Source organism: Stomoxys calcitrans, chromosome 2 (assembly GCF_963082655.1).
Source record: "Stomoxys calcitrans chromosome 2, idStoCalc2.1, whole genome shotgun sequence".
NCBI lineage: Eukaryota > Metazoa > Arthropoda > Insecta > Diptera > Muscidae > Stomoxys > Stomoxys calcitrans.
In genome coordinates this window covers 146926407-146953101 of record NC_081553.1, presented here as the reverse complement: position 1 = coordinate 146953101, position 26695 = coordinate 146926407, and the positions used below count along the sequence as shown (strand labels likewise).

Genomic DNA, 26695 nt, shown 5'->3' with positions numbered 1-26695 from the left:
CCTGTGTATGGGATGATGATATGCTTACAAAAACACATTCTATCTATGTTTTGACAAATATGAGCCTAATCACCTCTTTTTTCATGCTAGAATATTCATACCATACTTAAGTGGTCAATTATCAAGAAATGTAAGTAATGGAATTTTGCTCAAACTTTTTCAAATAGAATTATTATCTCTTTATAGACATTCCAGAGGTAAACAGCATACAGGATTTCGATGGCAATAAATTAGTTGGGTAGTTGTATCCACAATTGAATTTTACATCAAATAGGAACTTTATAATGACCAATTTTATAATACTTCAAAATTAATGCCATAAGAAACATTTCTTCAAACACTTGCAAGAATAGTTTTCGTTAAATTACACAACATGCGGCAAAATGTGATGAGCTGCTGGCAATAAAAGCAAGTGAAACCAGGCTAAATTCAACCGAGCGGAATCTTGACAATCTCAACCATGGATCCTGCTAAAAATTGACACTAATTCATATTGGAGGAGGTGTACTTCACTTACCACAATTCAGCCAAATCAGACGAAACTCAAGTGGTTAGGTTAGCTATAAGCAACAGTCTGCCATCAGACTCACTTAAACGTTATCGTCTATTATGATACCACAGGAACAGGAGAAGAAAGATGCCTTCTAGTTCCTAACGTTGAACCATCCAGATCGCTTTAAAAGGCCCAATAACTTACGGATTTTCACATCTGCTAAATCAGACAAGTTCTGAAAGAAATGAGAACCTAAAGTGGGACTCCTTCTGACTGCCAGTGCAGAACCCACACTCAGCAGATATTTTATGGTCTCCTCTCCTTCGAAGTCCTTACAACTTCTGCAAAAGTCGATACTTGCAACTTTCAGAATGTCAGCTTCCGATCAGCAAAGCGGTCGACCTCTTCAAGTTAGAATGTTCACAACCCGCCCTTTGTTGCCATCTATCATTCGTTGTCCTTCCGAAAACTTACCTTGCATGTCGCGAAAGTCATACCCACAGTTCCCCTGGTATGTGTAAGGTAGTTCCTGGTCTCGCAAACTCATCTGGCCCGGTACCCAGAACAGGTGAATTTGAACTTTTCAGCCATCTCGCTGAAAGATCTGCCACAGCCAAGGGCGGTTTTTGAATTCAAAAATACGTCCTCCAGGGATTTGATGGCTTCCTGGGGGTCTGAGAAGATATTTTAGCTTGTAACTCCTGCTTAAAAGAACAACTACCATCTGAGACGAATTTACGCTAAGACCACATTCAGTATCCCACTTCGCCCTCGTACGTAGAGCTTCCTGAAGTATAGCTCTAAGAGTGCTAGGAAACTTTCACCTAACCGCAACAGCCTCGTCATAAGCATACGCTTCCACTTTTACACCTTTTTCATCCAGATACAATAATATGTTGTTAATCGCTATATTCTAAAGTAGAGGTGACAGTACACCTCCTTAAGGTGTACTGACCCATCTTAGATCTGCATGCCTGCAGTAATGCATCTTTTAATAAGAAAGTTATTGATAAACATCCTTAAGTGATGACGCCTAGAAACTCCAGCTCCTTCATGATTGATGTCTGTTTAAGGGGGAATATATAGAACAGTTTCTATGAAAGACAAGTTGAGAGTTTTGATGAAAACGCATTTTCACAGTAAGTAAGTTTGAGGTATTGGTAAAAAAACGCCTACAAAAGTATGAACTTATACATTTTATTTTATGCGCTCACACTAATCCGACAAAAATTATGAAGCAAATTCGGGGCTATATCTATCTACCGAACCATCTCGGCCGTATCTGGTTTGGGTATTGGAGACAATAACAGTACTTTGCATGCTAAACTCCAATCAAAGTTATTAAACCTTAAATCATAGGGGTTTAAAAATGAAAGGTATATCACAAAAATCAATGAAAGGAAAGTGAGAATTATCACAAAATATGATTAGTAATAAGCTTAGGTAAGAAATCGTTTATATTTGGCAAGAACCCGATTTATCAAAAACCCGAAAAATGACAACTTTCAAGAATCCCAGTTGAGTTCATGTTTTTATTTATTATATAAATATGTAAGTGTTGCGCTTTGTTTGTTTGTTTGTTTGCTACTTATAGACTCAATGGCTGGTTTTCATGAAATTTGCACAGATGAGGGGATGACCCACTGATGTATATAGGGTACGCCAGTTTATGACATCCACGAGGGGAGCGGACCCTCCCCTTAACCACAATTTTCAAAAACACCAGATCTCGATGATGGGTGTATCCATTTAAGCGAAATTTTGTATGTCTTAATATGGTAACCCAAAAACGCAAAATTAGTATAAAATTATTGGGTCACGCCACACCCCAACAGCCACCCATACGGACATGGGCATCAAATAAAATTTACTTAAGAGTAGAGCACGAACAGCCAAATATGACATGTTTACCGAGTGGGGCATTATAAGTATCAAATGGAAAGTAATTGGAAGTAGAATACGAAACTTACATAAAAATTTGGGGTCAAGTTCCCACCTCAAACGGACTAGTGCGCAATTCGGGACAATGTGGGACTCAAACGAAAGGCACTTGAGAATGGAATACGAAACGAATGAAGGGTGCATTTTTAGCTATCATCTTTTCGGCAACGCTTGCTTAAACAGCTCACGTATGTTGCATGTTTTGTTTCACTGTCAAACACCTTCAGCTTGGTCTATAGTTTAACCATGAATGGTCTTACAAACGAACAAAGCTTCCAAATTATTGAATTTTTTCAAAATGCGTGCTCTGTTAAGAAAGTTTATCGCATGCTTCTTCCATTGAGCGGCGAAACTCATTTTTGGCTGAATGGGTACCATAATAAATAGAATTGTAGATTTTGGAGTTAAGATCAGCCAGAAGCATTGCAAGAGCTACCAATCCATCTAGAAAAAGTCACAGTTTGGTACAGTTTATGGACAGTTTATGGTGGCATCATTGGACGGTATTTCATCAAAAATGATGCGAATCGTAACGTAATTGTGATAGGTCATTATATTTGAAAGAAAAATGTAAGTCACTCAAGGATACCTGTGATAGAGGTATCCATTAGGTTGTTGATGATCTGCGTGTTTCCAGTGGAGCTACAGATCTAGAGCACGGGAGATGGTTTAAAATGGACTCCAAAGATCCAAGAGCTGCGGTGGTGGTGTCAGACCGTAACATGTTGTTTGCTACCGAAAACTCGACTGGTGGAGCGGCTGCTCCAGGCTCCACTAGCCGACAGACGACTAGTCAGCAGGGGCTTTTAACAATTGGTGTGAATGATCCTAAGACTCTCACTAATAGGAAAAGAGACTTCCTAAATTGGGCTCGGGAATTCGCTGCACAGGCAACCCAAAGACTACACGTCTAAATTCGGAAACTGAACCGAGGAGGGCATCCTATGCCTAAAATTATTTGGGCGAACAATAGTAAGATGGGTCCAAGAACTTTGCTAATCTTCGCTAGGGACGGTTTGGTGATGGCAGTTGTCAACAAGGGAGAAGAAGGGTGCTGCATACCTAGATATAATTGGAGTGGGATAGTCAATGGACTTTCATCAGTATACTCCAATGTCGATGCGGAATTTCCTAGGTCTCCTCCAGTTTATGACGATGCAGGCTGGTATCGGGCCGATAAAAACTAACTGCCTACGAGTATCAACGCTCAATTAAAATGTATCGTTGTGCGCCCAAAAAGATTGGTGAGACCTGCCCAGGTGAAGCACTAAATTTAGTCAAGAAGGAAGATACTTCTTCTCGACCAATGGTGCATGCTTGGATACCAAGGATTCCCTCAGATCCTGAATCGATATTTGGAAGACTAAGGAAATGTAATTTCAATCTTTCAACCACCGACTGGAAGATTGGTAGATTGGATGAGGCTGATGGTGACCGAAGACATACAGTATTCGTACTAAACTCCGGCTGTCTCGCAGACCTCAACAAGTCTGAAGTGGCTTTATTCTACGGATTTAACAAGTTGAAACTGAAAGTCTATAGATGCGGTGGGTGTGGGGAATCAGGAGACGCCTCTGCAGGTGTTGCTGAGCTCTTGCCTGAGGAACTATTGACCACATCGCTAAAGTCTGGCGGATTGCAGGAGACTGAAAATCCCCCTGCCACAATCGAGACAGAAGAAGATGGCATCGAAACGGGACCCGACAAGCTCTATGTGGGTGGGTCACAATCTTGGACTGGGCTCAAAGCGTGCGCCATTGGGGAAGCACGGAACGCAGAAAGTGCTTCGACAGCAGCAGTTAGTGAAACATCTAAGGAGAAATCGTCCCCACCGCAAGTGCCCAGAGTCCTGAGGAAGATTGGTTCCAAATCTTTCCCACCTGCCCCTGGATACGTACGGAAGCTCATCACGATAAGTTCTAACGAATCTTGAGAGGATGAACTCTTGGTGTAGTCGGAAGGCGAGGCTAACACAACAGTGATGGAAGTTTTGAGTACTGACTATGGTCCGGTTTCTACAGATAAATCTCCATTATTGTAAGGCCGCTTCGACGGCACTTAAGGTCCTCCTGATGGCAGGGGGATTTGACGTGGTTCTTATCCAGAAACCATGGGAGTGTGTAGGAATGGTTCGTGGACTAAGAATTCCGAGATTTAAGCTTCTCAAGGGTACGGGGAATGGGGGCACGGAGCCTGGATTCTTGCAAAGTGTAGTCTAAATGTTTTTCTTCTTCCGTCGCTAAGCACTGAAGATTTATTAGTGGCCAGCCTTGAAAAAAACAAGTCTCGTTACTGGCTGGCTTCCGTATATACACACGATCCTGAGATGCCGCCATCAAACCTTAAGTCGCTGGTGGAAGCCGCTTCTGTAAGGAAGAAAAGCCTCATTGTAGGAAGTGATGCTTTTGCACATCACCAGATATGGGGAAGTTCGGATGTAAACGAAAGGGGTAAGAAAACGTATCTGATATCCATTTGTCGAACCAAGTGCTAGGGAGACCACCCCAACCCCCAAAACACCCCTAAATCGGACATATTTACCGACCATGGCAATATGGGACTCAAATAAAAGGTATTTGCGGGTAGAATACAAATCTGATATCCAAATGTGGGACCACGTTTCTGGGGGTCCACCCCTTCCCCAAAACACCCCCCAAACAGGACTTATTTACTGACCATAGGAATATGGGTCTTAAATAAAAGGTATTTGAGTGCAGAATTAGAATCTGATATGCAAATATGAGACCAAGTGTTGGGGGCCGCCTCTCCCCAATAACCTCCTCCAAAGGGGACACATTTACGACCACAGCCACATGGGGCTCAAAAGAAAGGTCTTTGGGAGTAAAGCACAAATCTGAGATCAATATTCGGGAAAAGTGTCTATGGGGCCACAACACCACCCAAATAGGAAGTGTTTGCTGACTTTTGCAATATGAGGTTCAAATAAGAGGGGTTTTAAAGTGGAACACGAATCCGATATACATTTTCAAGGCCAACTCACTGAGTGGCCGCCCATCCCCCAAAACACCCCCAAGCCGGTCATGTTTGTCGACAATGGAAATATGGGACTCAAATTAAAGGTATTTAGGAGTAGACCACGTATCTGATATCAACATTAGCGACCAACTGTCTAGGGGACGTCCCACCACCATAACAACCCCCAAATAGGACGTATTTGCTCACCAAGACAATTTGGGTCTTAAAGAGAGTGGAACTAAATATTTATAGTTTTTAGGGCCAATACCCCTAACCGGACATATTTCCTGACTTTTGCAATAAGGAGTTTAAATTAGATTTGAAAACGAATTTGATATCCAATTTTTGATGCCAATGGCAATATGGGGTTCAAATTAATTATATATAGATATATGAGAATAGAGTACTTGCTGATATATTTTCCGGGCTTAATGTTTGGGGGACCACCCCAATCGCCAAAAGACCCCTTAAAAGGGCATATTTACCCACCATGTTAATGTGGAGCTTAAATGAAAGGTATTGGGAGTAGAGCAAGAATTGATACCCATTTTCACAAGAATTAATACCTAAATTCCCCACAAACAGCAATTTTTTAATGACCATCGCAATATGGGGCTCAAATAAATGTATTTGGGAGTAGAATACGAATTTGATATCTAAATGTAGGCCCATGTATTTAGGGCATCACTCCTTTCCCAAAACACCCCCAAAGGAACACAATTTTTCGACCATATCAATATGTGGCTCAAATGAAAAGTATTTCAGATTAGAAAACGTATTTGATAACCTATTTTGGGGCCATATGTTTGGGGGACGCCTCATCCTGTTAACTCCTCTTAAGCCAATGGCAATATGGGATTTAAATAAATGGTATGTCAGGGCCATGTATCTGGGGGACCACCTCTCCCCCAAAAACACCATTAAATCAGACATCATGAGAATATCGGGCTGGAATGAAGTATTTTAAGAATGGAGTACATCTTACATCCAAACTTAAATTCGTAGACCAAAAAAGATCATGTGGGATTCACATAAAGGCACTTATATTGTTAAACTGTTAGTCAAGTTAGCATGGTATTTCACTAAAAGACCTTTAATTGGCGAAAATAAATATTCCAAGGAAAGTTTTGTTCCATATAAAGTAAAAGAAGGCGCAGCGGAGCGGGCCCGGGTCAGCTAGTATATTATAAGTTGCAATCTGGCGATTTGTAATAAAGGGGATAAACCGACCTTTATTACCAGGAACAGGCAGGAGGTACTAGCTATTACCTTTGTTTTGGAAGATATAAGAGCAAGATTATGCGACTGGGAAGTGTTGAATGACCACAGCTACTTTGATCATAGTTATATTAGTTTCAGCATTGGAGAAAATACTTCAGAAATGGTCCCTCGGCTAAACAGAAGAAAGGCGGATTGGGATAAATTTCGCCCCACGTCTATCCCTTCTAGACTTGAAAAGGAAGTGGAAACTACGGAGAAAACAGACATAGTGGTTAAGCGAATGACGAATGCCATGAATGACTCGCTTTTTTCAGCATGTCCTAGTGCCAAGCCAAGGGGCAAATAGCGACCGCCAAGGTGGACACCAGAACTGGTTGGTCTAAGGTAGCACTGCAGAAAACTCTTCAACAGAGCAACAGCCACAAGAGCACCAAACTTTTGCGACATCAATAAGGCTCAGCTAAGAAAATATAAGGGCTAGCTGATAAAGGCTCAGAACAAATCCTGGGTAGAATTCTGCAGCTCCTTGGAGGATAAATCTGAGGCCTCCAGGCTAAGGAAGATTCTATACTCGAGACCTATTACGGTGGGGCATATTCAGAAGTCACAGAATATATGGACAATTTCTAGTGAGGTAACACTAGAACTACTCGTCGATACACATTTCCCGGGAAATTTTGCAACTGTCAACGTGGCGCCAAAAGAGGTTGTCACCGGTAGGCATTCGTCGGAGGTTATTAAGGAAATTGTGTCTGAGCCGAGAATCCTTTGGGCGATTAGAAGTTTAGACTCCTTTAAGTTGCCCTGGTGATGTATCACCGGTTGAATTAAAAGCTGGTTCCTTGGCTTGGGGAGATATACTTTGCTTGTATCAGCATGTCATATATACCTGTGAGATGGAGAGACACGAAGGTCATTTTCATTCTGAAAACAGGAAAACCCTACAACACGAAGGCGAAAGATTTTCGTCCTATTAGTCTCTCATCCTTTATGCTGAAGACTCTTGAGAGGTTGATAGAAACATATCTTTGGCCAAAGATTCCTGAGATCGCCTGGTCTAGTTATAAATTCGTGCAAGACAGAAGTAGTTCTTTTCAGCAGGAGATACAAGTTGCCAACAGTAGAACCTGTCTCCTTGGGTGCAGAGAATGATCCATTTACAGAGAGCGCAAATTACGTGGGTGTTTTGCTGGACAGGAAATTGAATTTCAAATCCAACATTTTGGAAAGGTCATGAAAGGCAACTCTTGCCCTACACACCTGCCTGCAGGGGAGCCATTGGCAACAGTTGGGGGTTTAGACCGCGTTTCATGGTTTCATTTGGTATATACTGCAGTTTCCAGACATGTAATGCTATATGGTGTTGTGGTCTGGCTGATGGAGACAAAGTCGGAACAAGAACGAAGGAAGCGCGCACGACCCCTGAATCTTCATATAGGACTGTGACTTCCAAATGGTGGCCATCACGGAAGGGGAAGATGGTCGCTGAGAATGGTAAAGAGCTGCTCTCTTACGCCGGAGTGGCAAGGAAGCACTACAGATATGAGCTTACTTATGCAGTCATCGATTTCGGCAGTGCAACCGGTAGGGTTCGACCTGATCATCGGTTCCAAGTGGAGGATCTGGTTAACGAGCGGGTTGTCGGACATGTGTGGATCCCTGAAGGGGGTCCACCAATACAAATGATGATCTGCGTGTATAAAGGGGACATCTTTACGCTGCATTTGTGTCAGCGGATTGTAAGCAAAAAGCTCATCGGAGGTATCCATGCTCCCTGGGAAGGCGCAAAGCTCGACCTGATGAGAAAGATGGGCATCTTCCAACTCATAAAGGCGACGGTGTTCATCAAGGGATGGGCCGGTAAATTCGCGATGGAACGAATGTGGGATTTTGGGCAAGCAAAACTAAGGTTTCGTCGCAGAGAAGTGGGGGGTCTCCCACAGGGAGGAAAATGAAAGGAACTCTACATGCGGTTGGCATTGATCAAGCCTCCTTGACAAGTTTGGCTAAGACTAAAGGCATGACGCACTACGGGAGCAAGGCTGTCTTTTTCAAGATTGGCAAGATTAGGATAGTCAAAAATCCTCACATTGAGAAGTCAGGCGGTGCAGGCGCAGGAGATTCAATACCGCCCAACAAACGGGGGGCTGACGACGAGACAAAGCAAAGATCCTAATATTAAAACATTAGGTAATGCAGGGGCGAGAGACTGAACACAGCCTAACGAACAGGGACCTCATGATGGTATCATTACTGATCTTATCAAGATTCGGAAGACTAGGATAGGCAAAGAGCCTAATACTGAAACATCATACAGGAAAGTTTTTGCAATATGAAGAATCGGGAGAGGACGATGAGACCAACACTAATTCACAAGAAGCCCATTTACCGAAGATTTAGAAGACTAAGATAGGCAAATTGGAACAATTGACAATGATGGGACGTGAAACTCAAAACAGCCTCACAGACATGGACCCGACGATGGAACCATTACCGATATTATCAAAATTCGGAAGACTAGGATAGGTCAAGAATCTAATACCGAAACATCAGGCAGAAGGGAAAGTCAATGCTGCCTAAAGAACACGGAGCGGACGATGAGACCATCACCCACTCCCAAGAAACCCATTTAGTGGATGACCAATGATTGAAGTCATCCAAATAAATCTCCACAGCTACACGCACTCTGATGGAGAAAATCAGCAAGTGCAAAGCTCGTATTGCCTTAATTCAGGAGCCATAGACGACCCGGAACAAAGTCTGGACTGAACCATATCAAATACCAATTATTCTATGCTATCACTGGTACTTGGCCGAAGACCTGCGTTATTTGTCATCAAAATTTAAATTATATATTTCCCCAGAGTTGTCAACGTCGGATGCAACAGGTGAGGCAGGGTGACGATGCAGCATACCTGGCATCACTTTATCTGCCCTTCAAATCTCCGATACCGCCAGACGGAAAGCAAAACAGACAGGAAATGAGGTATTAAAGGGGTGCGATGCGAACTCTCTCCGCATGTCGTGGGGTAGTACAAACACTAATAAGCGGGGCCAAGCCCTGGCTGAGTTCTTGAATTCTAACGGCCTAATAACACTTAATCTTGACAAGACCAAGAACCACTTCGATTTCTGACAAGGTCAAATACTTACTAGTGATTTATGACAGGAAACTTATTTTAAATGTGTGAAATTCAGGTGCGTACCGAAAAGGCTCACAGTTGTTGGGCACTATGTAGACGGGCCGTAGGCTCGAAATGAGGCCTGAACTCGAGGTTAGTCCACTGGCTCTACAGAAGCGTGATTAGACCAATACTTACTTACGTAGTTTGGTGGACGGCGGTGGAAAAAAAAATTTACAACTAAAAGATAATTCAACAGATTCACTTGAGGTCAAGTGCAAGGCACTGCTGCCAGCGGCACAATCTTGGATTGGCGGAACCGTAGCATTGCCATCTGGACGATCATGGTACACAGATGGATCAAAGCTAGGAGACAGAGTCTGCCTGGGATCTACATCTTTACGAACAGTTAGCGCCGCTATACGGGCAATAACAACCAAAATGTTAAGATTACGACCAGTCTTCGAATACAAGAACGATATTAACGCTTTCCCTGAGTATGGCAAGATCCGCATAGTTTGGTTGCCGGGCCATAGCGGAGTAACTAGGAATGAGGAAGCAGACGATTTGGCAGTGAAGGCCAAAGGTCTACCGTCAATAAACTTGGTTAACCCAAAGCCTTTCAGGTCTACGCAGTCCGAGTTAAGGGCGTGGGCAACGAAACCGCATTTAACATTATGAAACAGCGAAATGGTCGGTAGGACGGCGAAAATCCTATCAGGAGGTCCAGATCGTGAGAAGATGAGGCTATTGCTGAAAGGAAGTATAAAGGAAGTCAGTATAGCTTTCGGTATCATAACATATAGACTACGAGCTCACTTATGCAAAATCAGTGCAATTGATAGCATGTGTTAGAGCATTTCCTATGCCATTGCCTGACTTTCGCGGCCAACAGACACCGGTATTTAGGTGGGGACGCAATACCAGACATAAACTAACTTAGGGTCGTGGAATGGAAAAAAATTGAGGATTTTGTATGTGGCAGGGCATTCCTAACTTGGATTTTTTCGAGGTAAATTTTTAGTATTTAGAGCGCACAACAAGCCGATTTGGTGGCTTAGGTGTATGTTCATAGTGGCATGGGAAGGATTAATATCTGCACTCTCCTTGCAACCTTACCTAACTTAACCTATGTACCCTTTAATATCTGCGTAATAATAATTAATTTTTTTTTTGCAAAATATTTCGCCTTTTCTATTGGTTTGTAATAAAAAATGGATTTTATTGTAGGTTATTGCCTCTCAATAAACTATTTCTTAATATGCAGATTTTCTAACATATAATTGCCCTTCACTGGGAATATACTACAAACTGCTGTTTCTGTGTCTACCGGCAGTGATTTCAAATTCCTTAATCATTCGTATTTCTAGTAATAAATTTTGCTATAACTTGATAAAAATTCAGTTTTTGACTAAATGAAATAGCCCCTAACAAATGAAATTATCAGCAAACTGTCTTTTGGAGTTTGTTTCATTTCTCCATCTGGGAGTTGCTTCATAATGTAATAATTTCAAAACAATATCGACGGTCTTAACGGCCAAATTAAATACGGTCATTATAACAGGTCGTCACGAGACATTATGGGTCTCAAACATACGGCATTTTAGAGTAAAATACGAAACTTCTATAAAAACTTATTATGCTAGACTGCTACAAGTTATTCCCCCAAGATCCTTTGGTTTATGGAATTTGTTATTTTATAGAATGTTTTCTCAATGCATGGAGTTATCCATTTTCTTTCAAAATTTTTTACATTATTGCCACTTCTTGAAGCTCGTGTCAGAGTGGGAGGGTTAACAATTCAAGGAGGATTCTTCTCGTGTTTATGTGGTATGTGTACTTAATGTATTGCACCTAGCAAAATTTGAAATTTCCATTAATAAAACCATTTTGTCATAACTGAGCACAGTTAGTTCCACTACGATTTCACTTTCAAAACGCAGAAAAATTTCGCTCTTATATTGTAATCTATTCTTCAATAATCAGTTTGTGTAAATTTGTGGCATTTCTCTTTCTGACTTACACAAACGTGGATTTCAGGTTCGTAATGTACTAAAGATACCCTTCACTTGATTTCCACACTGTCACGTTTAACATATTTGGCCGGATTTTTTTCCATCCAAGATGGACCAATATTTAATGTCATACTTCTTCCCAAACATCTTTCGTTAAACCACCATAATGTTATGATCGATCAATATGTCTGATAAGGAGGGTATCAGGCTGTGGTGGCCCCCATATTCTTGGGCCGGAAATTCACGTACAAACTCGTACTCTACTAGTAAAAACCTTTTGTTTGAATCCTATAATATCATTATAGCTTTACTATACAACTTTTGGTGAAGGCGTTTAGGAGAAGGTTGAGTGCCACACTTCTGCCACTTGAGCACAAATTTGAATGTCGCTAACTAAATTTTACTAAATTTCTCAAGAACATTACATTAAGCAACAGGGGATACTTCGCCCACATCAATGAGTAAAGTTTAAGCTCAATGATAAGGGGACACCTTTTTTATGCCGAGTTCGAACGGAGTGCCGTATAGCGACACCACTTGGTAGAGCAGATTAAACATGGCAGATTACCTCACAAATGTTGCCAGCATTAGTAAGAGGATAACCACAGCTGAAATTTTTTCTAATGTTCACGCCGGGAATTGAACCCAGGCGTTTAGCGTCTAGGTGGACATGCCAACCTCTGTGCCACGGTGGACTCCATGTCGCGCTTATTTCTCGATTGTCTTAATGGGTCAATTAACCTCATATTATACGGTTTAACGCCACATAATAAATTTGTATCATATTCGTAATCCACTCCGAAATCCAACATTTGGAAAAGAGCAATACCTACCCAGTGGCGGAATCACGTATCGCTCCCAACATGCAGACATATAAATATACCTCTTTTAGGAGTCAATCCACCATCCGTCACAACTTCTCAAAATATGCATGCTATAACACATATTTTCGACTTTTTTCCCTTGAATGAAAATGCTCTTACACCTACCCAAACAACTTCTAAAAATTGTTGTTTTAATATGCCAGCTTATCGGCTTCAAAAGATGCGATACTCACTGCTCCTCCATTTCTTAAAATAGAGCAGTAAACATGTCTCAATTTCAGCTCGAAATGATCCAATACACACTAATTTTAATATTCTCCTCTTCTCTATATATAAACGCCACGAGTCTGACTGATCGCTGTCAAGCCTAAAAGGCTAAAGCTAGAATTATTAAATTTTTAGGTCGTAGACGCAGGATAAGGTTGGGTTCGGCGATGTTCCTTCTTTAAGGTACTAAATAGTACCAATATAGTACGAAATGGTGCATATTTTTGCAGTGTTAGCGGAAAGTGCTGGGAGAATGATTTTGGGCTCAAATTAAAAAGCTCTTGAAACAATAAGTGGGAAATTCTTCCAAAATAGTACCGAAAGTGGGAGAAATAATACGTTTAGTGCTGCAATTGGTACTATTTGGTACTTTCTTTGTAAATTGAGATAGAGCTCTGAATTTTGAAACACCATGGCAAACTTAATTGGATGATAAGTAGAGTTTTTGAAGTAAAAAACGTACCAACAATTTACGAATAAAGAAATTTGTCATAAAAGACCTCTGCTACAAAATTATGAGGATGAAAAAAGCAATGGAAAAATATTGGGTTGCCCAAAAAGTAATTGCGGATTTTTTTAAAGAAAGCAAATGCATTTTTAATAAAACTTAGAATGAACTTTAATCAAATATACTTTTTTACGCTTTTTTTCTAAAGCAAGCTAAAAGTAACAGCTGATAACTGACAGAAGAAAGAATGCAATTACAGAGTCACAAGCTGTGAAAAAATTTGTCAACGCCGACTGTATGAAAAATCCGCAATTACTTTTTGGGCAACCCAATAGTACTGGTAATGGCAGAAAACTTACGTCTAGTTCCGCAATTAGTACCATTTGGTGCTTTCCTTACAGATGGAGTTAGAGGTCTAAAATTTGGCATGTAGGTACAACTAGGAAATATATGATGAGTGACTAAATGATCTTACTAATTGTGGTGTAATTGGTACTTAGAAAGAATATATTGGGCGAATAGAAGATTTTTTTGAAAATCGTACACATAGAAATCAAACGTTCAAAATAGAAGATTTTTAGAAATTCGTTTATTTCATTTCTAAATATATTTATGTACTAAAACGAACAATATTAAATTTTGATGGACCTAGACTCTGCAGTTACGCTATTTAGTTTTCAATGCATGGGTTTTGAAATTTGTAGACTTAGTCAAAGAAACAAATTAACAAACAAACATTATTATTGTTATTTTCATGAATGTATTAATTTACAATTAGCATCCCGGCGGTCCGCTTTGCCAAGGTATAGCTGTATCTCAATTCTGAGAGCTTAAGAGCACTCTGTAAAGAAAGTACTATTTTGTACGTTTTGATACCTAAATACAATAATTAAAAACAAATCTTCTAGCCGCCCTATATATAACGTCAAAGTGTACCCTATTCTAAATTTTAAGTGTTTTAGCTCAATTCGTAGAGAAAGTACTATTTTGTATGTCTTAGTACCTAAATGTACGATTTTGAAAAATATCTTCTGATCGCCCAAAACTTGTCGTCAAGGTATAGATGAATTCCAATTTTGAGAGCTTTATCTTACTCCGTAAAATGTATCATTTTGTAAGTTTGAGTACGTAAATACACGAATAAAAAATAGCTTCTAGTCGCCCAATATATACTTTAAAGGTACTGCAGTTTGAACACACAATTAGTACGTTTTCTTCCACATGTCGCATTTTGGTCAAGACTGTGATAATGTTTGTCAAATTGCCTTATTCAAGCTGTCTCCATTCACTGTAGGTAAAGATGAGTTCTTGTATATTATTTTAAACTTTCTGGTACAACAATGTTCGAATTTTAAATGCGTCATTAGGTCACCCATCATATTTTTCCTCGTTGTACCTACATGCCAATTTTCCGACCTCTATGTCCACCTATAAAGAAATTACCAAATGGTACCAATTTTGGTACCAAAATATTCGAATTTTAAATAGATCACGTAGTCATCCTTCATATTTTTTTTCCTCATTGTATCTACATGCAAAATATCAGACCTGAAGCTACATCTGTAAAAAAAGAACAAAATGGTACCAGTTTTGGCACCAAAATTTACGAATTTTTAATAGATAATTTTGTCACCCATCATATTTTTCCTAGTTGTACCTACATGCCAAATTTTAGACCTCTAACTCCATCTATAAAGAAAGTACCAATTGCGGAACTACTATATGTCAAGTTACAGATCTGTAGCTCCATATATAAAGTAAATGCCAAATGGTACCAATTTTGGTACCAAAATGTTCGAATTTTAAATAGATCATCATATTTTTCCTCGTTATATCTACATGCCAAATTCGGACCTGTAGTTACAAATATAGAGAAAGTAATAAATGGTACCAATTTTGTTATCAAATTGTACGAATTTTGAATAGATCATGAATAGTTTAACCGACATGCAAAATTACAGACCTCTAGCTCCATCTGTAAGGAAAGTACCAAATGGTACCAATTGCGGTACTAAGCGTACGTTTTCACCCATTACCAGTACTATTTTTATACCCTCCACCATGGGATCACTAATTTCGTCATTCAGTTTGTAACTACTCGAAATATTTGCCTGAGACTCCATAAAGTATATATATTCTTGGTCGTCGCGACATTTTATGTCGATCTAGCCATGTCCGTCCGTCTGTCCGTCCGTCCGTCTGTCCGTCCGTCTGTCCGTCCGTCCGTCCGTCCGTCTGGCCGTCCGTTCGTCTGTCGAAAGTACGCTAACTTCCGAAGGAGTAAAGCTAGCCGCTTGAAATTTTGCACAAATACATCTTTTTAGTGCAGGTCGGTTGGAATTGTAAATGGGCCATATCGGTCCATGTTTTGACATAGCTACCATATAAACCGATCTTGGGTTTTGATTTCTTGAGCCTCTAGAGTGCGCAATTCTTATCCCATTGGAATGAAATTTTGCGCGACGTGTTTTGTTATGATATTCAATAACTGTGTCAAGTATGCATCAACCGCTCTAGAGAGCGCAATTCTTACCCGATTGGAATGAAATTTTGCACGACGTGTTTTGTTATGATATCCAACAACTGTGCTAAGTATGATTCAATTCGGTTCATAACCTGATATAGCTGCCATATAAACCGATCTTGGGTCTTGACTTCTTGAGCCTCTAGAGTGCGCAATTCTTATCCGATTGGAATTTTGGCACGTAGTATTTTGTTATGATATCCAACAACTGTGCCGAGTTTGGTTAAAATCCGTCCATAACCTGATATAGCTGTCATATAAACAGATCTGGGGACTTGACTTCTTGAGCTTCTAGAGGGCGCAATTCCTATTCGATTTGGTTGAAATTTTGCATGACGTATTTTATTCATGCTTTCAACAACTGTGTCAAATAAGGTTCAAATCTGTTCATAACCTGATATAGCTGCCATATAAACCGATCTGGGATCTTGACTTCTTGAGCCTCTAGAGGTCGCAATTATTATCCGATTTGAAATTTTGTACGACGGATCCTCTCATGACCATCAACATACGTGTTTATTATGGTCTGAATCGGTCTTTAGCCTGATACAGCTCCCATATAAATCGATCTCTCTATTTTACTTCTTGAGCCCCCAAAGGGCACAATTCTTATTCGAATTGGCTGACATTTTACACTGGTCTCTAACATATAATTTATTTGTGGTCCGAACCAGACCATATCTTGATATCGCTCTAATAGCAGAGCAAATCTTTTCTTTTATCCTTTTTTGCCTAAAAAGAGATGCCGGGAAAAGAACTCGACAAATGTGATCCATGGTGGAGGGTATATAAGATTCAGCACGGCCGAACTTAGCACGCTTTTACTTATTTAAATTTTTCCTTTTCAGCAGATGTCTTTTAAGACAAATTTCTAAATTCTAGCTCTATCCATCCTCCCTGTACAAAGCTCACCAATTTCGTAAATATTTGGTACTTTTTTAGTACCTAAATGTGTAAATCTTCAAAAACTCTTCTATTCATCCAATTTTTTCTTCTGTCAGCCATTACGCAGGGGATGTCCCCTATGAATGCAGTGCATTGCGTTGGCGAAAGGAAATTAGGAATTGGAGGGGGGCAAAAGGATGTAGTGCTAATCGACATTTGTCTTAAATTTTTGGATGTCAAAGTGGGTGGGAAAAACATACGCACATACTAGGACGTCAAAAAAAAAGCACTTCGTGTCAAATTTAGTAAAGATCGGACCAAAATTGTGCCTTCTTCAGCCTTAAACGACCATATCGGATGAAAGATATATATGGGAGCTATATAAAAATCTGATCCGATTCTGATTAAATTTTGCACACATATTGGGATGTCACAAAAAGCACTTCGTGCCAAATTTGGTAAAGATCGGACCAAGATTGTGCCTTTTGCAGCTTTAATAGGTCAAATCGGATGAAAGTTATATATGGGAGCTATATCTAAATCTGAACCGAGCAAGATGAAATTTTGCACACATACTGGGACGTAAAAAAAACACTTTGTACCAAGTTTTGTAAGGATCGGACCAAAATTATGGCTTCTACAGCTTTAAAAAGGTACATCGGATGAACGATTTTTATGGGAGCTATATCTAAATCTAAACCGATCAATAGCGTTCGTCCTTGGACCAAAAAAGAGACTTATGCAAAATTTTATGAAAATCGGACAACAACTACGACCTGTGCCTGGATTACAAGAATACATTGACAGACAGACAGACGGACATAGCTAAATCGAATCAGGAAGTGATTCTAAGCCGATCCGTATACTTATCGATAGGTCTAGCTCTTCTCCTTCTTAGCGTTCCAAACAAATGCACAAATCTATAATACCCTGTACCATAGTGGTGGTGTAAGGTATAAAAACGAGCAAATAAAAATGTTTAAAAAGTGTAAAAATCACTTTTAAAAAATTGTTTAAATTGTTTAATTTTCTAAAATTACTTTAAAGAAAAAATAAAACAGAAAAAAATTGGCGACCGCGGGAATCGAACCTGGGTTTGCGGTTAAAATGAAATCGGATTGTACATGATCATTTTTACCCTTGTTACCCTTGCCGTATTGCATGCACCTACGTCTGCCTGCAAACTGCAATGAAGTGGTATGTTGTCTACTACAAGTAAAAAGTAAATCATTCGCTGTTCATTTATTGTGTGGTGGCTGAGTTGGTAGGGTATGAGCTTTGCATTTGAAGGGACCTGAGTTCAAATCACGCTGGCAGCAAAAAGTTGACTCCAAAAAAATGTTGAAGGGGCATGAAAATAATAATTAACGCGCGAAATAAGATTGCCTAATTATAAAAAAATAGTTGTTTCTATTTTTTTTAGGTCATACAAATATTCCATTTTTCGCAGTGCTGCAAAAACAACTTTAACAGCAGGGCCTTTTTAATTGATGCTGTTGCAGGCCAGTCCAAAACACTGCTTTTGTTGGTCTCGTAAATGGACAAATTTTGCAGGCCCTTCAGCAGACGTATATCGAGCAATGGGAGGTGCATGACATCGTGCCAATGACACACAATGTTATTTTGAAATGGTGATTACATTTATTTGGAAGTACTGGTAACTGCCTTTACAGGTACATGCGTATGCATGTATGTCGCCTCTTTCCGCTACTGGGTATACACCTGCAAGAGAGACATTGGCAAACGTTAGGGGTGTAAACCACGTGTCGTGTACTGGGCATATACTGCACTTGTCAGACCAATATTGCTATATTGTGTTGTGGTCTGGTGGACGGCATTCCCAAAGTCGATCAACTGTTTAATACTCAGCCGGATCCAAAGAATGACTTCTTTGTGCATCACATAGAATACGATACCATCTAATGCACAGAATTCAGTGCTACACCTTATGCCTCTGCACACTGTGGCTAAGAAAATTGCTGCGATCACCGCCGTGAAGCTAACGGAGATTTCTCTTTGGTCATGCGGCGCCTACAGACACTGTGTTAACCTTGATACAATGCCTCGTAACCCACTGTCTGAGCCGCTTCTTGATAAAATGTGCTGTACCACTATTCCTGATAGAACCATTGTAACTACATTATCCCTGGTTATAGAATTATATAGACTTCTATTCGGATGGAACCAAACTAGACGACCAGGTGTGCATTGGGGTGTACTCTGAAGAACTTAGATTGTTCATAAAGGATAAATTACCCGACCACAGTCGTGTGTATCAATCGGAGGTCCTTGAAATTAAATAAAAGGTGAAATGACTGAGATATAATATCATAACGACGATTGGCATATATATATTCCCAGAGAGCCAGGCAGCCATTAAATCTATGATTTAAAAACGTACCCTCGACAGTCGCAGATCTCTCAACCAGATGGCGGAACAGTGCCGGGCAACAGAGATATCCCAGAGAATTTTAAAGCGGAACTAGGAAATACCTTACAGATTCTAGTGAATCTGGAATCTGTAGGTATGACTCTAGCGACATATAAGCCAAGCCCTCAGGATCCGGTCCGAAAGTCAACGAGTCTACTCCCAAATACCTTTCATTTGAGTTCCATATAGAAATATTATGACCATTTGAGGTTTTGTTTTTCTTTTGGGTGGGGCGACCCATTGCACGATCTACTCCCGAATAAATTTCATTTGAGTTCCATTTTGACATAAACGTACAATCAGGGCTATTCCCGTTTTCGAAAACGTAAAATGAAAGGTTTAATTTTTCTTAATTTTCAAATCTTGCCACGTTAAACTTCGAATGCAGACTATAATCAATGTATAATCAAATCTATCCATTAAGATGTTCAAGTGATTTCGAGCCTAAAAAGTGTTAGGTGTGGAAAATATACGAAAAGGATTTTTTTGGGTTTTGCGAATTCGTTCGATATCAACAATTTATAAAGACTATCGCTCCTTCCAGACCATATTCGTTATCTTTTCCCGAATACCTTTCATTTTGTCCCATATTGCCTTGATCGTCCAATATGACCGCTAGGTACTTCGACCCATATTAGCGGAACAAAGTTATCATACGCCCAGCTGAGTGCTATTTTTTCACTGTTGTTTTGATTTTGCAAAAATTCACAATGCCAAATGCTTGTGAAGAAGTTTAAAATTACTTTGTACTTTATCCGATATTCAGGATTTAAGGATGAAATTGATACAATTAAACATTTTTCAAAACATATAGATAAGATTTTATACAACAAATATGACACCCGAGTATCGCCATGGGCTAATAAAGGTAGTGCTGGTTGGGTATATATTTTTGTGGCGTGTGAAGTAACCCTGGCTTTTGAGTGTGTCCTGCATGATCTCATCGCTACACACTACCGATTAGCGTTACACATTGGAGCAAAATATTTCGTAACTTCAAAAAAACTAAACATCGACCTTCCAAAAGTCATATGTACTTGTGTGCCTGTATGTTTGCATCAATAGAATCTCGACTATGTATTCGAGATAGTACTGAAAATCGAGTACGTGCAAGAAGCGTAACAAGATAACGCTCAAAGACATACGACTCACATAACTGAGTTTATGTACGAGGCAAAGCCTTTCTGACTTCAGATTTTCAATGATTTGGAATGCTAATCATGACACATTACAAATTGTATTTCCTCGCTCGTCCATATTTGACAATTACACTTATTAATCAAGGCGATGCAACATTTGTTGTGTCCTTTTCTTTCATTTTTTTTTTGTGAATAATTGCGCTAGGATTTTAGCTGATGTAGTGCTACTATAATAAACTCAACTCAACCGCGAACCTCAACATTCACAAAAGGCAATGTCAAATTCAAGAAGAAGGACGAAGCGTTTCATAATTTTGAAACAACACTAAATCACAGCTGATTCATAATCAGCAGCAACAGCATCCGTTTCAAGTCACAAAAAAATCCAAGTCAGACATTCAGCCATCCTGTCAGCGAAGCACACAGCGACCTAAAGAACACGATTTACAAAGTGAATCCTGTAGAGATTTTCGAGGAGGGAAAGTGGAGGCAGTAGCTTTTTACTGCACCAACTAACAGTCCAGACCGCCAACGACTGACATTCCCAAGCCAACGTGCTAGGTTCAGGTCTTGTATTGGGTGAAACTTTTGGAGATTCTGGTTACTGGCAAGCACATCGCCATAATCATCATAACGATTATGAGGAAGAAAAAATTATTAATGCTGTTAAGTGGAAACGGAAGGAAACATACTACAAAAATTCCTCAAATTAAAGACAAAGATGAGAACAAAAACAACTTATAGTGACTACGATTCTGTTTAAAAAAAAAGCGTGTATGTGTGAGTACAGACAATTCTCGTCTTATTGTGCTTGTTGAGGAACTTTATGTAGTAGTTGCTCAAGTCTACAGGAGAGAAAAGTTTGCGTCTCCCTGGAAACCTTGGCAATAGGAACACAAAGAGAGAACGAACAATGGATTGTTTGCAATGTACTGGATTGAAATGGCCTAGTTTCCAAATTTAAAATTCCTGGCTAGATCCATGTGTAACAATTCATAAAAGTAAATATGGATGTGGCTTTTATAATAATGTGCATATTGTCCAGGCAACGCGTAACTTTCTGTCTCCCTGTTTCTCATGCCTCAACGATGCCATTTCGACTATTTCTGGAAGATTTTTTCCGGGTTTCCCATTGATTCATCCAATTTCCAGGAGTATTATATTTTAGTGAAATAAATCATTCCGAAGTTATTAGTAGTCTAATTATACCAATCTATTCTCTTCATTCTGAGTTTTAAACTACGGCTCCACAGAATATACATGTTCCAGCTTCTTCTTGCCCTAAGTAGTTGAAGAATTAATATATGGGCAGGTTTATCCTTAATGCAATGTTATTATCTTGTTTGACTCTGTAGGTTTTGGGAGTTATCCAAAACATGTATAACACACCTTTTTGTATCTTGAGTCCCTGTAGGGTTACATGTTTATCCCATTCAGCAGAAATTTCACTCATGAAGTCTCACAATCAATTAAACTGAGAGCGTTAAGTGGTACTAGCTATTTGGACAATGAATCGGCAGACTACATGCCAATGGTAAGCAAAATAGTTGTCCCAAACAGTATTTGGATGCAAAAATCACTACACTTCAAATTGAAAATTTTAGTCAATAAGCATTTATGTATATGGAAGGTAAAATATTATTAAATTTGAAGTGAATTACTTGATTAAATTACAGAGATATGCATAAAAGTGAAAAATTAATCCTGGTCAAGTTTCGTTCAGATCGATCTAAGAAGCAATGTCAAGCAATAATCAACATACCATGTGCAAAACTTCATGAGGATAGCTCGATATCTGAACTCAATATTATGTGATTTTCTGTCTTCTCTACTACCTCTTGACTAATGGCCAGGTAGGTTTTATTCCTGTTTCGGTAAAATGTAGACAGATGCTTATGCGGGATTTTTCAACAGGGACGCTACAAAAGCAGATCGATAGGAACAGCAAACGACACAATATTTTTTGTCGCTCTTTTTATATTTCCCTTCAGTTTGCCATTTCATGATGGAACGATATACGAGCCAAAAACTAGTCGAAATTATTAAAATTTACTATCGAAATTCGGAATCCTTGGTGGCCTTAACGTTAAGAGCGCTATGTTCAATTTATAATCGTCATAATCGTCGTACCATTTGAATGGCTTACCAAAGTATGTGTTATTGGTCAGACAGCAATACACATGTACTTTATGAGTCATCATTGCATACCGAAAAAATTACGGTTTGGTGCGGATTATGGGTCGGCGGCGGCATTGGGCCTTATTTCTTCCGTAATGTTCAAGACCGGCACGTTACTGTGAATGGGAATCGCTACTGTTCAATGGTAACAGAATATATTGGATGCTATTGACTTGGAGGACATTTGGTTTCAACAGGACGGCGCCACAAACCACACAGAGAATGTCACAATCAATTTATTGGAAATCAAGTTTGGAGAAGGTGTTATCTCATGAAATGGTATAGTCGATTGGCCGCCTCGGTCGTGCGATTTGACGCCGCTAGACTATTGATGAACTTCGTACAAATATCGCACGTGAAATTGCAGCAGTATCGGCTGATTCGAAAACTGCGTTCAACGTCTGGACTTCTGCAAGAGTGCCCGAGGTGGTCATGCAAAAGAAATCGACTTCCATACTTAATGGCATCGAACGTACTTTCACAGAAATAAAGAACTTCATATATATCCAAAAAAAATTGTAGCACTCTTATTAAAAAACCTTCACTAGTTACCTCTCTTAGACGTTCATATAGCACTATAGGTGTGAAATATGCTCTTCTTCATTTTTAGAGGCAATTAGCACAACGCCAATGTGTACAAGAACGAATGGAAGGTAACGACCAACTTCATCCGTGTACCTTTAGACATTTGCGCTGCATTTCTCAATCTGGATGGCATCTTCCAAAAATCATATACACGAAAAGGAGTAATTATTGCTGTATTTGGAACATCAATAGGGTTAACTCTTATTTGGTGATATTCTCGAACAAGGACAAATTCAGAAAAGACTACATCCTCTCACTATAGGTAAAACCAGTTATACGTAGAATAGCATACTTACCTGGGGTAGTTATCTTGTTGAGAAAACAAAAATCCCCGCACGGGCGCCAATTTCCATTGGTTGTAGGCACAAAGGGTTAGCCCACTCGCTTTTCGAGGGTAGTATAATTCCTTGATCTAGCATGATTTGGAACTCTTTCATAGTTATACCCAATCTTTTGGGATCAAGTCTGCGGGTTTTCGCAATAGCGTCCTTCCAGAAGTTTCGATGAAATTAATTGCATTTGTAGTCCACGTACATTTCAATGGAAAATCTTTAAAAAGATTATTACAAAGGGAATTTTCTAAGTTTATGCCATGGGAACTTGTTTATGCTTTGGGAACTGTCAAATTGTACTTGAGGTTTTGATGCTTGAGGAAATTTTAACCCACAATCGGATGACTTAGGTTAAAAAGAGGGTGCGGATATTACTTCGCCCCATGCCACTATGGACATACACCTAAGCCAGCAGCCGTCTTGTGTGCTCTTAATACTAAAATGAAACCTTGAAAAAGAAAATCTAAGTTAGGAATTCCTTGCTACTTCCAAAATCCCTAATAGTTTGCCATACCACGCCCGTAAGTTGGTTCATGTCTGGTATTGTTTTTCCACCTAAGTACCTGTATCTGTTAGCTGCGAAAGCGGGGCAATGACATCGGAAATGATCCAACGTCTCATTATCCCTCCACATGCCCTACAAATGCCATGACTTGCCAATTTTTCAAAAATGGGCGCGCAGTCCTGTGTCCTGTTATGATACCGAAAGCTATACTGACCTCGTTCTTACTTCCTTTCAGTAATAGACTCGTCCTCTCACGATCCGGATATCCACAGGATCCTACCGACTATTTAGCAGTTCTACAGTATTACATGCGCGTTCGTCGACCAAGCTGTACAAATCCGCAGTAATTTCCCAAGCTGGAATGGGCTGTATTTTAAATAAGGCTCCCAGATATGTAAATCAGTGTAATGAAGCAGAAATGAAAAAAAACAGTTTCTGTGTTCAGTGTGACAGTGTTTGAGTTTTATTGTGGAAGGCAGCAGCTTACCAGTTCAAATGTTTAGGCCCAAGTAAGTTTAAAATACAAAACTTACGGCAGACATACTGATTTAGAACATAAAACCATTAGTCTAAGTTTTTTAACTTAAAGTAAAAGTAAAAAACTTAAAGTAAGAGTAAAAGTTTTCTTTAGGTGACAAAGAAAGGTTTTGAGGTGACCGCTTTGCCGAATTAATGGTATCTAAGAATGCATTTCATAAAGTATTTCAATAAGTTCATATCTTATTTTCTAAAGTTCAATAATTTGTGGAACGGAGTTCAAACAAGCCTTGACTCGCACTACCTCGACCCGATAGGCTTTTGGTTAACCAAGTTTATAGACGGCAGTCCTCTGGCCCTCTCTGCCAAATCATCTGCTCTTTTATTACCCCTTACTCCGCTATGACCAGGTACCCAAACGATGCGGATTGTGCCATCCACAGAGAAGACGGTAATTTTCTTTTTACACTTCAAGATTGTACGTGACCGTACCGTCCTGGTTGTTATTGCCTTGGAGGCCTGTGTATTATCCGTAAAAATGTTCACACTCATCCTCCTCGCTTGAATACAACACCATCTCACGCATTTTGTGATCGCCCAGAACTCGGCTTGCAAGATCGTATTATAGTCAAGCAGTAGAAAACAGATCTTTGCTCTTGGATTCTCAGACCCACTCTGCCCCCAGCCTTGATCCATCTGATTAGCACGATCTCCCAGATCGACCTCAACTGTCGTCTCAGGTATTCGATGGGAAACCTCTTCTAATCTATCCGGGTTTCCTTTCAACGCCTCGACTATACCGCGATGGTATGACCTGCTCCTTTTCTCTATACATACTTCCATCCCCTTAGTCTCATAACAGCTGTGGCTGCCTAACACTTAATCTGTATGTCAATGGGTCGGATATCAGGAATAGTCTCCAGTGACCTAGTAGGAGTGGTCCACATCACTCCGCCATTGCCAAGCTAACATGTTCTCTGAACCTGTTGCATTATCCTTCCTTTGCACTTTTTCTCCATCGCAGTCCACCAAACTACTGAGGATGAGTTACATCTGCTACTACGAATATGCATGAAAATGGTCATCGCATTTCAAAATCAATTTACAGTAACTGAGTACCATAGGTTCGAACGACGACGACATCATTATCAATTGCAAGAGTCATCGTAGTTTGAAGGAAATGAGATGGCTTCATATCGCCCATGCTTAAACCGATAAATAATTTTTTTCAGTTTTGCTTCCTCCGAAACTACAAATGTACTAATCAAACTGGTTTGATGGGTTCATATATGTTGGTAATTGGAGGCGAAAAGAGAATGTCTTCACTAAACTTCAAATAAGTAGGATCCAAACTAGCAACAACGTGGGTATATTTGGTTTCATCCTGCGTAATACTTGATATTTGGAATTCGGGCTCAACCTGCATTTCATAATTGTGGCTGTTCCGTCTAAAATGGTGATGGTTGCAGTTGCTGCAATTTCACGAGTTGCATTGCTTTGCTGAGATAGACCATCTGCTCAGTCATTTGAAATTCCGTCTTCTGATTGACTACTATTAGGCAATGGGGTTCACCAATTTAAAGCGCACACAATCCAGAAATTTTAAAGACGTTTTCTCTCTCAAAGCTAATTTAAAATTCAACTATTTTATTAAAACTTTTCTTTACCTTTTTTTCTTTTTTTACAATATATAAAACAAAGCCTACATTGTGTACGAAACAAAATAAAACACAAGTATTTCAATGTTTAGCATGAAATCCACGAGGATTTCATGCAAATGCGAATCCACACTTCTCACTTATCAATGAGTGCTGTCCGATCCAAATTTAAGCTCAATGATAAGGGGCCTCCTTTATATAGCCGAGTACGACCGCTATATGTACTTCAAAATAATCAATTCTTTATTGAAAAATTGGAAAACCCTTCGAGTTCAAAATTTCCAAACCCAGATCCCCTAATTGAGTCCTTGTTTTTTACTCCATGTATCCCCTAAACCCATGCAAAAAATCTTTTGCACCTACAATATTTGTTGCCTCCAGAGCAAATTGACTAAAAAATGAAGATTTTGAAATCATCTTTGCTCCAAAGGGGTATTTTGGAAATCATGCATAAAAATGAAAATCTAAAAACAGATGCCTTCGCAAGGTCGAATATCTCCGAATGAGATATTGTAGACCTCAAGCGGACTTTTTTGAGCACTATCCAGTAAAAAAAATTGAAAATCATACCATAAACGAAGATTTGGCAGCCCAAATAATTTTTCGAAATACCGAGGTGCCCAATTTTAGGAAATTTTGCATACGATACATTTTGAAATTTTGCACACGATCTC

The 26695-nt window shown here is 39.6% G+C and overlaps 2 long non-coding RNA genes across 2 annotated transcripts in view; one reads left to right on the top strand and one right to left on the bottom strand.

Annotated features, from left to right (window-relative positions):
- Nucleotides 1-26695, top strand: part of LOC131994899 (uncharacterized) — a 426615-nt gene that overhangs the window by 81864 nt on the left and 318056 nt on the right. The window lies entirely within an intron of this gene.
- Nucleotides 609-23594, bottom strand: LOC131994901 (uncharacterized). Its single transcript, XR_009396942.1, has 3 exons — nucleotides 23346-23594; nucleotides 968-1159; nucleotides 609-728 (listed from the first exon to the last, which is right to left on the bottom strand). It is a non-coding gene; the product is annotated as an uncharacterized LOC131994901 (long non-coding RNA).